General features: G+C 52.2%; 1 protein-coding gene across 1 annotated transcript in view; it reads left to right on the top strand.

The window, feature by feature from the left end:
* Nucleotides 1-6,283: 6,283 nt before the first annotated feature.
* The window catches only part of CPT1A (carnitine palmitoyltransferase 1A), a 71,010-nt gene continuing 66,116 nt past the window's right edge, over nt 6,284-11,177 (top strand). The window contains exon 1 of the mRNA XM_082660171.1: nt 6,284-6,407. The gene's annotated coding sequence lies outside the window, so the exon portion shown is untranslated. The remainder of the gene's footprint in view (nt 6,408-11,177) is intronic.

Genomic DNA, 11,177 nt, shown 5'->3' with positions numbered 1-11,177 from the left:
GTGGGACAAACATCTACCAGTTACATGTAACTTCATAAGCGTCTGGGGCTTAGTCAAAACACAATTCCCTAGAGAATGAGCCAATCCTTGGATGGGCGGGGTCAAAACACAATTCCCTAGAGAATGAGCTAATCCTTGGATGGGTGGTTAGACGGTGAGACAGTGAAACGACATTCCAGACATCCTTTTGCTTTGTTTCAAAATTTTGGATACATTTTTCTTAATCTGTGTGGGTCAGGAGTTGATAAATGGGCTTCGGAAGGTCCAAGACTGAAATTATTTACCACTGTTGACGTGTGTGTGTGTTTTTCTGTAGCTGTCATCAGGTTTCCAAAGGGTCAGTGACTGCCTGCAACTCCCAAGTTTCAAAACTATTGACTCAAGGTATTACCTCCTCATCTCCTTCTGCAAAGGGGAAGAATTAGCATCTCGACACAGAAGTCTTCTGCCGATGCTTATTTGGATATTCAGGCATCGGTTCAAATGTGCTGCAGGCTGGTCACCTCTTCCCCATCTCTGGGGTCCCAGTGTCCAGGCAGGCGAGACAAGATGCCAGCTTCAAGGAGCATCTGCTGAGGTGTCGCCTGCTCTTTGCCCAGCACGCTGCTCTGGTCACACCAAGGAGCTCAGGTCCTGGCCCGAGCTCACATTCTCCAGGTTGGCTGGCTGGTGGGACCCTCAGAGATGACTGGGATCTGAGGAGGTCATAATGCTGACCTCTGAGCTATTCGGACCTTTCCAAATAGACTTAGAAAGGTCCCACATTTATCTGAAACGAACCTACATGGATCAAAGTGCGCATGTCGTCTGCCTCTGGCTGGCAGCCCAGCAGGTCTTGGCGATCCCTGCGCTTAGAGGCAAGCATCTCTTGAAGGAATGAATACATCTCATGCTGATTGTAAGATGGCAATTGTGCCCATGTTTCTGATTAATAAATGAGGAAATAAGTCATTAAACGTGCTGTTTATAGACAAAAGCTTTTAAAACATGCGCTCCATAGAGGGAGAAGGATAATCACAGCCAACATTTATATGGCGCCTACTGTGTACTGGGGAACGTCCTAAGGGCTTCCCATCAGCTACTCAGGTAATCTTCATTAGGATCCTCCAAGGCAGCTTCCATTCCTCTCCCCATTTTCCAGGGGAGGAAACCACAGGACATAGAGGTTAGGATCACTTAGCTGGGAAGCAGCTGAGTCAGGGTTTGAAGGCCGTCTAACTTTGGAGTTCACACCCCTAAGTGACTAGAATTGCTGCTTCTTCAGATAAATAATGGTGGCGACAGACTTAGAGAACAGACTTGTGGCTGCCAAGGGGGAGGGGGGAGGGGAGGGATGGATTGGGAGTTTGGGATTCCCAGATGCAAACTACTATACATAGAATGGATAAACAACAAGGTCCTACTGTACAGCACAGGGAGCTATATTCAATATCCTGTGATAAACCATAATGGAAAAGAATATGAAAAAGAATGTACATATGTGTATAAATAAATCACTCAGCTGTACAGCAGTCATGAACACATTATAAATCAACTATACTTCAATTAAAAACAAAGGTGGTGAAAAGTTTGCTCATTATCGGCCCAGCCCAACGTCCTCGTTTTTTTCTTTTAATTAATTAATTTTTAACAATTTTATTTATTTTTGGCTGCATTGGGTCTTCGTTGCTGCGCACGCAGGCTTTCTCTAGTAGTGGCGAGCGGGGGCTACTCTTCGTTGCGGTCTGCGGGCTTCTCATTGCAGTGGCTTCTCTTGTTGTGGAGCACGGGCTCTAGGCATGCAGGCTCAGTAGTTGTGGCTCGTGGGCTCTAGAGCGCAGGCTCGGTAGCTGTGGCGCACGGGCTTAGTTGCTCCGCGGCATGTGGGATCTTCCCGGACCAGGGCTCGAACCTGTGTCCCCTGCATTGGCAGGCGGACTCTTAACCACTGCGCCACCAGGGAAGTCCCTTTTTTTTTTTTTTTAAGTGAAGAAATTGAGGCCCAGATGGGGGAGCGAGGCATCCACAAAGCCAGCCAGGGTCAGACCTGGCCCAGGGTCCAGGCGTGTCCACGCCTGGCCACTGTGATGCCTCCCTGGGAAGGCAACCCTCACCTCTGCCCACCATCCTTGTGCCTAAAAGGGCCCCAGCAGGGCCCTGGGTGTGGTGAGGTGCAGAGGAAAGAGAGTGGAGTCCACGCCCTGGAGAGGAGGGGGAGGCGACAGGACAGGAAGGAGAAGAGGGGCTGGGGCGCAGGTTTCCTTTGCCACTCCTGCCCACAGCCCTGCCACCTCCCTGGCTGCGGACACTCTCCCCGCTGCTCTCCCTGCCGCTCCCCTGCACCAGCGAGGAGCTGGCAGCTGTCCGCACTCTTTCTCTCCTCCCCAGCTCCGCAGTCGCCCCAGGTGACCCAGTGTCTCAGCTTCATCACCTCTTCATTTCATGACCACCCAGATGGCCTCACCCCTACCACCAACAGTCAATGCCCGACTCACCTCTAAATCTTGTTTTAAGTTTTGATTATTAAAATTGAGGCCATGGGAATTCGCTGGCGGTCCAGTGGTTAGGACTCGATGGTTTCACTGCTGGAGCCCAGGTTCAATCCCTGGCCGGGGAACTAAGGTCCGCAAGCAGCAAGGCATGGTCAAAAAATAAATTAAATAAATAAATAAAATGAAATTGAGGCCTAACATCCGGGAGAAAACACCATCAAGTGTATAATCTTATGCATGTGGAGCAAGGCATTTTCATACACCCCACCTCCCCCCACCCCACCCCCACCATGGGCTCCTTTGTATATTTCTAGGTCAATAGCCATCACCGCTGTTAATATGTCTCACTTGGGACTTCCCTGGTGGCACAGTGGTTAAGAATCCGCCTGCCGATGCAGGGCACACTGGTTCGAGTCCTGGTCTGGGAAGATCCCACATGTTGTGGAGCAACTAAGCCCTTGTGCCACAACTACTGAGCCTGCGCTCCTAGAGCCCGTGCTCCACAACAAGAGAAGCCACCGCAATGAGAAGCCCGTGCATTGCAGCAGAGTAGCCCCCAGAGTCCGTGCTTGCTGCAACTAGAGAAAGCCCGCACACAGCAACGAAGACCCAACACAGCCATAAATAAATAAATAAAAACTATCAGAGAGAACAGAAAGAAAAAAAAACTGAAAAAAAATATATCTCACTTATGTTATTGAAATAATACAGTATATTTATTTGTGTGTGTGTGTTTGGCTTTCTTTTGCTTAACATAAGCTCTGTAAGCTTCATCCACCTTGTGTGTGTCAGTAGTTTACTCTTTTTTCTGGCTGTGTATTATTACACTGTATGGAGAAACCACGATTTATTTAACCATTCTACTGCTGATGGGCATCTGGATTGTTTCTGGATTTTTGTCACCTTGAGCAAATCTTCTGTAAACCTTCCTGCCTGAGTCTTTGCGTGGACGTGGGTTCTCATTTCTCTTTGGTGCATACCCAGGAGTAGGATTACTGGGTCATAGGCCAAGCCCATTCAGTTAAGAATTCGTTGTCACTCTGAGGTCCTTTCACTGGCACATGGTCTAGCCGCCTTCGTTCTTTGCTTGCATCTGCACTATCTCATTTTGTCCTCACCAGATCCCAGTGATGCCGGCAGAGCAAACATTGTCACCTCCCTGATGTGGAATTGCTACTATTTACTCACTGCCAATGGGGCTCAAGGTCCAAGTTCAGAAGTGCGGAACTCTGCGATTATAAAATTGTTTCCTATGGGAAATAGAAACTGAGTTCCAAAAAGTCTCACACACTTTTGGACCAGAACCTGCTGGGAGCTGCCAGCAAGAAATGAGGCTGGCAAGGGTGGGTGGGACTCAGCTGTGCTCTTCACAGGCCCAGAAGGCTTTACAAGTTTTGTATTACAATTGTTTCTCTATTTTAGGTTGGACAATGGCATTGCCATTCTGTTTTTTATTTAAAAGGACCTTTATCTTTTTTTTAGCGATTCCTACTCAAGAACTTGTGGACAAAACGACAAGATTTCTGGGTTTGCTTTAAAGAAATCAGAAAAAAAGAGGGACTAGTTCAATATCCGAGTAATAATAAAAACATTACACGCATTTTTTAAAAAAAGTGTTCTTTATGGCCACAATAGGTGGCTGCTACACTGTGTTCCAATCAAATCCGGGAAGAATTTCAAAAAAACAGAGCTTAAGAAAGATTACTTTCTGAGGCAGACTCTGGGATATTTTTGGCCCCAAGGGAACTCAGGATCCAACCAGGCCGGAGCTCCCCAGGGACCTAGTTCCTCAGTTCTTTATTAATAGCCACCCCGGGGAGCTGCAGTCCCAAGGAACAGAGCTCAAGAAGGGAATGAGGCCTCCACCGCTCGGCTGGAGTCGCCAGCAGGCGTGGGCTCATTATCGTCCCCGGAGAGAGTCCAGCCTCTGGAGCACAGGTGAAAGCGGAGGCGACCGCGGTCCCTGCCCCTGCCCCTCCCGGCCTGCAGGTGACACTGAGGCAGCGCGCAGGGAGGGGTGCACCATCAAGGCCACAGAGCCCTGGGAACAGACGGACGCCGGGCCAATCCCTGCGGGGCGCACGACGGGGCAAGGAGGGAAGGAGAAAGTGACCTTGGGGCGGGGACCTGCAGACAGCTGGGGTTCCAGGAAGAGGAGGGAAGGGCATATGGGGTAGAGCGACAGTCCAACTTGGGAGGCACAACCCAGGAAGGTCCACAGGCTGGTAGAGGCGCGCAGGTGATGCTGGAGGAGCCAGGGTAGGTGCGGTGCAGCCGAGCCTCGGGCAAGTGTGCCTCGGCCCAGACCACCTGCCCTCTTGGGCCACGAGATCTTCGGGGTTCGGGGCCTGGGATCGCTCGCGGGCCAGACAGGAGCCAGCAGGGGAACGAAATCTCCAACTTCTAACTTCAAAGAAATGCGAATGAAAATAAGGAGAGATACCCCCCCCACACTTTAGGATTGACAGCCAGCGGTGGTGATCTCCTGGAGACCAGGCCGCACTCCCACAACCGGGGAGGCAGGGGCGGGGGGTGGTGGACGCTTTTCCAGACGGCAGCTCGGCAAGTAGCACCAAAATGTCACCAAGGTGTCTCACGTGCCCCTTGACCTGGCTGCTTCGCTTCTAGCGATCTACCGAGAGATGCAGGCGCTCAAAGATGCACACTGACGGCCCACACAGCTTCATTTGTGCCTGCTGCGGTGCAAAGGGGGTGCCTAAGTGTCCATGGGGCGCGTTACATACCGTGAAAGCCTCGGTCATCTCTGTGCCTCGACAGGGGATCCCGTCCACGACATAAGCCAAGTGAAATCAAAGGAGTGTTACAAACTGCACTCATCCTATGACTTCATTCAAAACAGCCTGGAGAGTGTGCGCCAACAGTGCACTGGGGGCGGAGGGGGGTGCGGAACTAGACAGGACTTTCATTTTCTCTTTGAAACCCATCTGGAAAGACAGAGGCCAGCAGGGAGGTTTCGCCGCCCGGAGGAGCGGCGGACTTTTAGGGAAGCCCGGTCTTTGTTCATAGAACTGGTTACTTTATGGAGCACCTGCTGTATGCGGGACCACCCGCTGGGGCCTGGGAAGCATTTTCGGCAGAGATAGGGAAGGGGCTGCTCACGCCGCGGGAAGCGCGGACCTCCACCCCGCGAAGTAGCTGCAGGTGGCAGCTACTGAATAGTTTACTAAATCTTACCTGAATAGTTTACTAAATCTTACCAAAGCCCAGCAAGGGAGCAATTTTTATCCCAGTTATATGAAGAGGGGCTCAGAAAGGTCACTGGAATAGGCATCACCGTGTCGGTGTCGCGAGCCACGCTGCCTCAAGATCCTATCAGCTGTCACTCCTGGGATAAGGTCCAATGTGGAGTGTGGGCTGTGAAATCAGACCCGGGCCCAATGTCGAATCCACCTTCTTAGTGTGATTGTGGGCAGTTTAGTGATCCCTCCTCTGACCCGGGCTAGGATCAGCTATTTATAGGGGTGCCGTGAGGATTATACGGGGCAATGCCTATAAAGGGCGAGGTTGAGCTAGTCACTGTGCTAAGCGCTTGTACGGGCATGGTCCTAATGAGTTGGCCCATTTTTCAGATGAGGAAACTGAGGCTCGCAGGGCGAGAAATCTCGTCCTAGGCATCAAGCTGGCAGAGGTGGAGGTGGCCTGCACCCCTGCGAGCCTCAGTTTCCTCGCCCGACCCGCTCCTCAGGGCGCCCCGCCCCTGCTGACGCCCCGCCCCGTTCGTCCAGGTCCCGCCCTTGGCCCGCCGAGCGCCGGGAGTCGCCGCACAGCCCCTCGCGCCTCAGCCAATCGGCCGCGGGCGGCGTCGGGTGCCTTCAACCTCGCCCGCTGTCCTCCCGCCCGGCGCTCGCTCGCTGCCTCGCTCACTCAGCCGCCGCTGCTGCTGGGGCTGTCGCCGCGTCTCTGTCCACCGACTCGGTAAGGCCGGGCTAAGGCCGCGCGCCGCGGGGGGGGGGGGTGCTGGCGGGAGCCGGGGGCTGGCTGCGGCGGGGCCCAGGGCCAGGGGCGGACGGGGACTGCAAGGGCCCGGGCCGGGGAGGGGGATGGGGGGCCGCCGCCTGTGTCGGGGCGCCGAGGGACAGCGGTTCTTAGAGAGCTCGAAACCGGAGCGGGGCGGGACTCCCCATACCCCGCAGTGGATTGGGTCTAGGGCGTCCGCGTCAGTGTCAGTCCGCATGCGGGCAGGTCCGGTGTGGCTGCGGGAGGGATGCTCAACCCTTCGGACTTAGCAGGACGCCTCCGGGCTGGGGCCAGTAGGGCCACCGGCTATCTTTCCCTTCCCATCTCACCGTCACTTCCCAGGAGTGGGTTGATTGGGTCTCGGGGTCTGCCCGAGGATCGGTCGGCCTTGCGAGCAGGTACTGTATGGGAGCTGCAGGGACGCTTGACTCTCCGGACTTGGCAGGATGCCCCCGGCCAGGGGACCCCAGGACTGCCGGTTCCCTTTCGCCAGCATCCCACTCCCCTCGCCGAAGTGGATTGGGTCTGGGGATCCGCGGTAGGGCGGTGGAAAGGACGCGACGGCGGGATGGATGCTGAGCCCTCGGGATATGGCAGGGCGCCGCGGATCCTTCCTTTATCTAGCCCCATCCCCTCCCCCTCCGAGAGTGGATTGGGTCTGGGGGGCCGTCCCGGGGTCGCGGGCCGGCCCAAGCGGGAGCCAGAGGGACGCTAGGGACTCAGCAGGGCGCCGCAGACCCCCTCCAGGCTCCCGACCCCCTCCAGGCTCCCGCCCCCGCAGCGCCGCCGTGGGGACACGCCCTTGGCGCTGGGACTCCAGGCGGTGTCCAAGCGCCCTAGGTGGATGCGAATGGAGGCGCCAGGCCTGGGTCCCCTCTTGCGAGCATCCTCCATCCCCCCATGCGGCGCGCGGTCTAGGGCAGGTGGGCGAGGAGAGCCTGCCCAAGGTCGCGCCGGGCCGGGGAACTTGCCTTGCAGGGGGTGGGAGGGTGTGGGCGCTTCACGTGACCAGGCCTGGGCGAACTTGGCCTGCGAGCCCGGACGGCACGGTCAGGGCGGTAGAGCAGCCCGGGCTCCGGGGCCCCTATTCCGGCAGCCCCTAACCCCATCGCCCGGGGCGAGCAGACAGTTCCTTTCGTTTTGGAAAGGCTGTGGATCAGTGTCTTTATAGTGTAAATCGGTGGTTGACTCGCGTTAAAGCCGAACTGAACAAAGATGATCTTACTTTTTTAACTCGAAGAGTTAAAAATCTCGAGAAATCAGGTTGAATACAGAACTTAATATTCCCAACTCGGAGCTGCTTTCGGTTTCCTCTGTGCTCCATGTGATATTAAAATATTGAAGGGCAGATTTTAGTAGGCAACTGCTAACTTTGTAAGTCACCAAATAAAATCAGTTTAACCTTTTGAAAAGTGTATTTTGTTACACCATTTTCTCACACAGGCTTCCGGTTTCTGGTCATTCCAGATATTCAAGCATGCTTATTTCCTTCTAAACCACAAACCAAATGAATAAAAAAATGGCCGAACACACTGGTCTTTTAATTAATTTTTTTTTTATGCCAGCAAGCAATCACGCCCCTTTCCAAATTATTTAAGGTGACTCTTATTGAGTGTGGCATAAATGAGAACATTAATGCTGATGATAATGCTTATCGTTGAGGCGAGGGAGTGTTTGGTTGTAAGTGATAGGAGCTGAATGCAAAATTCTCGTTGGAGTTTGGGGTGGTTCTGCCCCTGCGTGCCCGGGGGCTGCTTTTCGTATGTAAACGAACGGTTTCCTTCCAAAGATGTGTGGCTAGACCTGATCTTGCACATTGAACTCCATCTGAACAGCTGTTGGAATCAGAAAAAGAGCCATCTTAAGGAGTGCACATACTTTGTATCAAGAGTGGCAGAAATTGGCGTCATGCACAGGCCGAAATAACCTTTCGAGTTTGTACTGAAAACAAGCGGCCTAACCCAGAGGTGAAAGGAAGAAAGCTGGCGTCGCTGCCGCCCGGCCTTGGCCCCAGATCCAGCCCCCGTGCTCACCGAGCGGTCAAGCCTGGGTCTCCGAGGAGTCCTGGGGCGAGGGCCCGGGCTTACGCAACCCTGGCCCCGCGTGCCCATTCATGGAAGCACAGTTAATTGTTCCTTGGGCTGCGCGGTGAGCCCCTTCCGGAGGCGCTCTGGGCTCGCGGGGCGCGGGGCAGCGTTTCTGGTGTGGGTTGCCTTAGGGCACACCAAGCTCTTAAATGTCCCCAAAGTTGACCATGCAGGGCTCGGCCTTCCCACCCAGAGGCGCTGCATTTCGCCCGCTGTTGCCGGAGTGGCAGCGCCGCCGACGCGCGCCAGCTCGCTCCGGAACGTGGCTCCGAGCCGGCCCGGTGGAACAGGATCTGAACGCCCGGGGCGCGCCAGGCCGGGGGCGGGGCTCGCGGTAACCTTTCCCCTACTTTTCTCAGCCGTCACGTGACGCCCGGGGGGGGAGGGGCGGGCCGCGCCGACCGCAGCTGCTGGCATTGCCTGTGAGGACGCGTTCCAAGCGAGCAATTAAAGTTGCAGCCTGGAGTCTAAAGGCGGTGGGAAGGTGGGAGGCGGAAACGCTTACCCGCTCCGGCCCGGGGCTGCTTCTGCACTTTGATCCAATGCATTTTTTCCTTTGTTGGAAAAAATGTTTAGTCACTCTGCATGGTTATTATTGGCAGAGCTGACAGTTCAGTTACCGGTGGGCGCCTGCACTTTGAATTCCGGAAAAATTGCTGCTTTTAAGAATAAAATTGTTGTTCAAGCTGGTGTGTTTCAAGTGTGTTTCGGAGACTCTCCCTCTTACTTTAACGAGACCTCTACTTTCTTCGAATGGCTTGAGCCCCTCTCGAGCTTTTCCGGCGAGGACTTTTCTGTTTTAAAAATAAGTACTACAGGCACACGGTGCAAAATGAAGGGGGTGCAGGCGGGAATTCAGCACAAAGCTGGCCTCCTCACCCGGTACCCCTCCGCAGAAGCTACCACTATTAAGTTTCCTTGACAACTGTAGAAATAGTCTAGGCTGTACAGGGCATTAAAAAAAAATCTGTTAGAGACATCTCACAGCTTCATAAACATCAAATCCTACTGCCAAAGAAACAGACCAATGCTGTATAAAATACAGAATTGGGAAGAATTAGGGAAGCAGAGGCCAAACTTTCATGGATATGTAAGTAAAATAGCCTTTTTGAGGGGGTTTCCTTTGCATTATATTTGTACACAATGATATTTATAATCTATATAATTATATTTTGAAAGATGTTGCATAAAAATAGGCAATATATGAATAATACTACCAACCTTCAACAGTTCATCCTAACGACATGGTAAAAATATGGATAATCTAAAGGAAGCTCTTAAAAATGTCTGTTACTTAACACGAGGAATATTTTCTGCTTGTTGATTTCTGATATTCTGCTGCGTTTTGTGAACTTTACCTTTTACCCCAAGCAAATATTAGGTGACTGAGAGCCTCAGTTCAGTGGAATGGCCTTTAGTTTTTTTGCATGTGAGCTGTTTTTATGTCCAGGAATGTTTAGGGAAGTTAATAATTGAAAGCAATTGTGCTGCCGAGTGCGGTGTGCCTCTCCAGGCGTACAGTAGGGTAGTGGCCACTATGGAGGGTTGGAAAATAGGGTAGCTACGCTCAGCTTACGAAGGCTTATCGGCTAATTGTTGGACACCGAGTTCTCTACGTAAAAAGGAAAGGAATCGTTCATACACTCCATGTGGTGGTTCACTCACCCATCCCAGGAATCTGAGGGTCATCCTAGATTCTGCTTCCTAAATGGCTCGTTTTTTTTTTTTTTAATATTTACTTATTTATTTGGCTGTGCTGGGTCTTAGTTGCGGCATGCGGGATCTAGTTCCCTGACAAGTTTGTATTAAAAGCTAGAGTCTGTCATAGAGTGAAGTCAGAAAGAGAAAAACAAGTACTGAATGCCAACACATTTATGTGGAATCTAAAAAAAAAAATGGTTCTGGTGAACCTAGGGGCAGGCAGGGATAAAGACGCAGATGTAGAGAATGGACTTGAGGACACGGGGGTGGGAGGGTAAGCTGGGATGAAGTGAGAGAGTGGCATGGACCTATATACACTACCAAATGTAAAATAGATAGCTAGTGGGAAGCAGCTGCATCGCACGGGGAGAGATCAGCTCAGCTAGGTGCTTTGTGACCACCTAGAGGGGTGGGCTAGGGAAGGTGGGAGGGAGATGCAAGAGGAAGGGGATATGGGGATATGTGTATACATATAGTTGATTCACTTTGTTATACAGCAGAAAGTAACAACATTGTAAAGCAATTATATTCCAATGAAGATGTAAAAAAAAAAAGCTAACACAAAATAACCTTTCCTTTAAGAAGCCGTCATATGCTGTAACTCGGACTTTGCTTTTTATGAAATAATACTTCATTTATAAGATTATACATGTATCACTGATTTTCCCAAGTGTCGGCCTCTCCGTGCCCTTAAAAAGATTTAATGCACCGAGTTTTGGTTTCTTTCTCCTTTTGCAAGCAGGCACTGTTGCGCAGAGTGAAGTACAGTAATGCTGCTGAAAGTTAAATGTCAAAGACGTTGGGCTGGGGTATCAAACGCAGTGGGAAGAGGAAGGATGGAAATCCACATTCTTGGAGGACTGCTGTTGGCCTGTGGCTGCAGTTGGGAAGGTACAGAGTATGTTCCTGCATTGGAGACCTAATGTGAGTTATGGGTAGT

Source organism: Grampus griseus, assembly GCF_964374135.1.
Source record: "Grampus griseus genome assembly, chromosome: 8".
In the NCBI taxonomy this organism is placed as follows: domain Eukaryota; kingdom Metazoa; phylum Chordata; class Mammalia; order Artiodactyla; family Delphinidae; genus Grampus; species Grampus griseus.
This window is presented reverse-complemented; position numbering and strand designations above follow the sequence as displayed.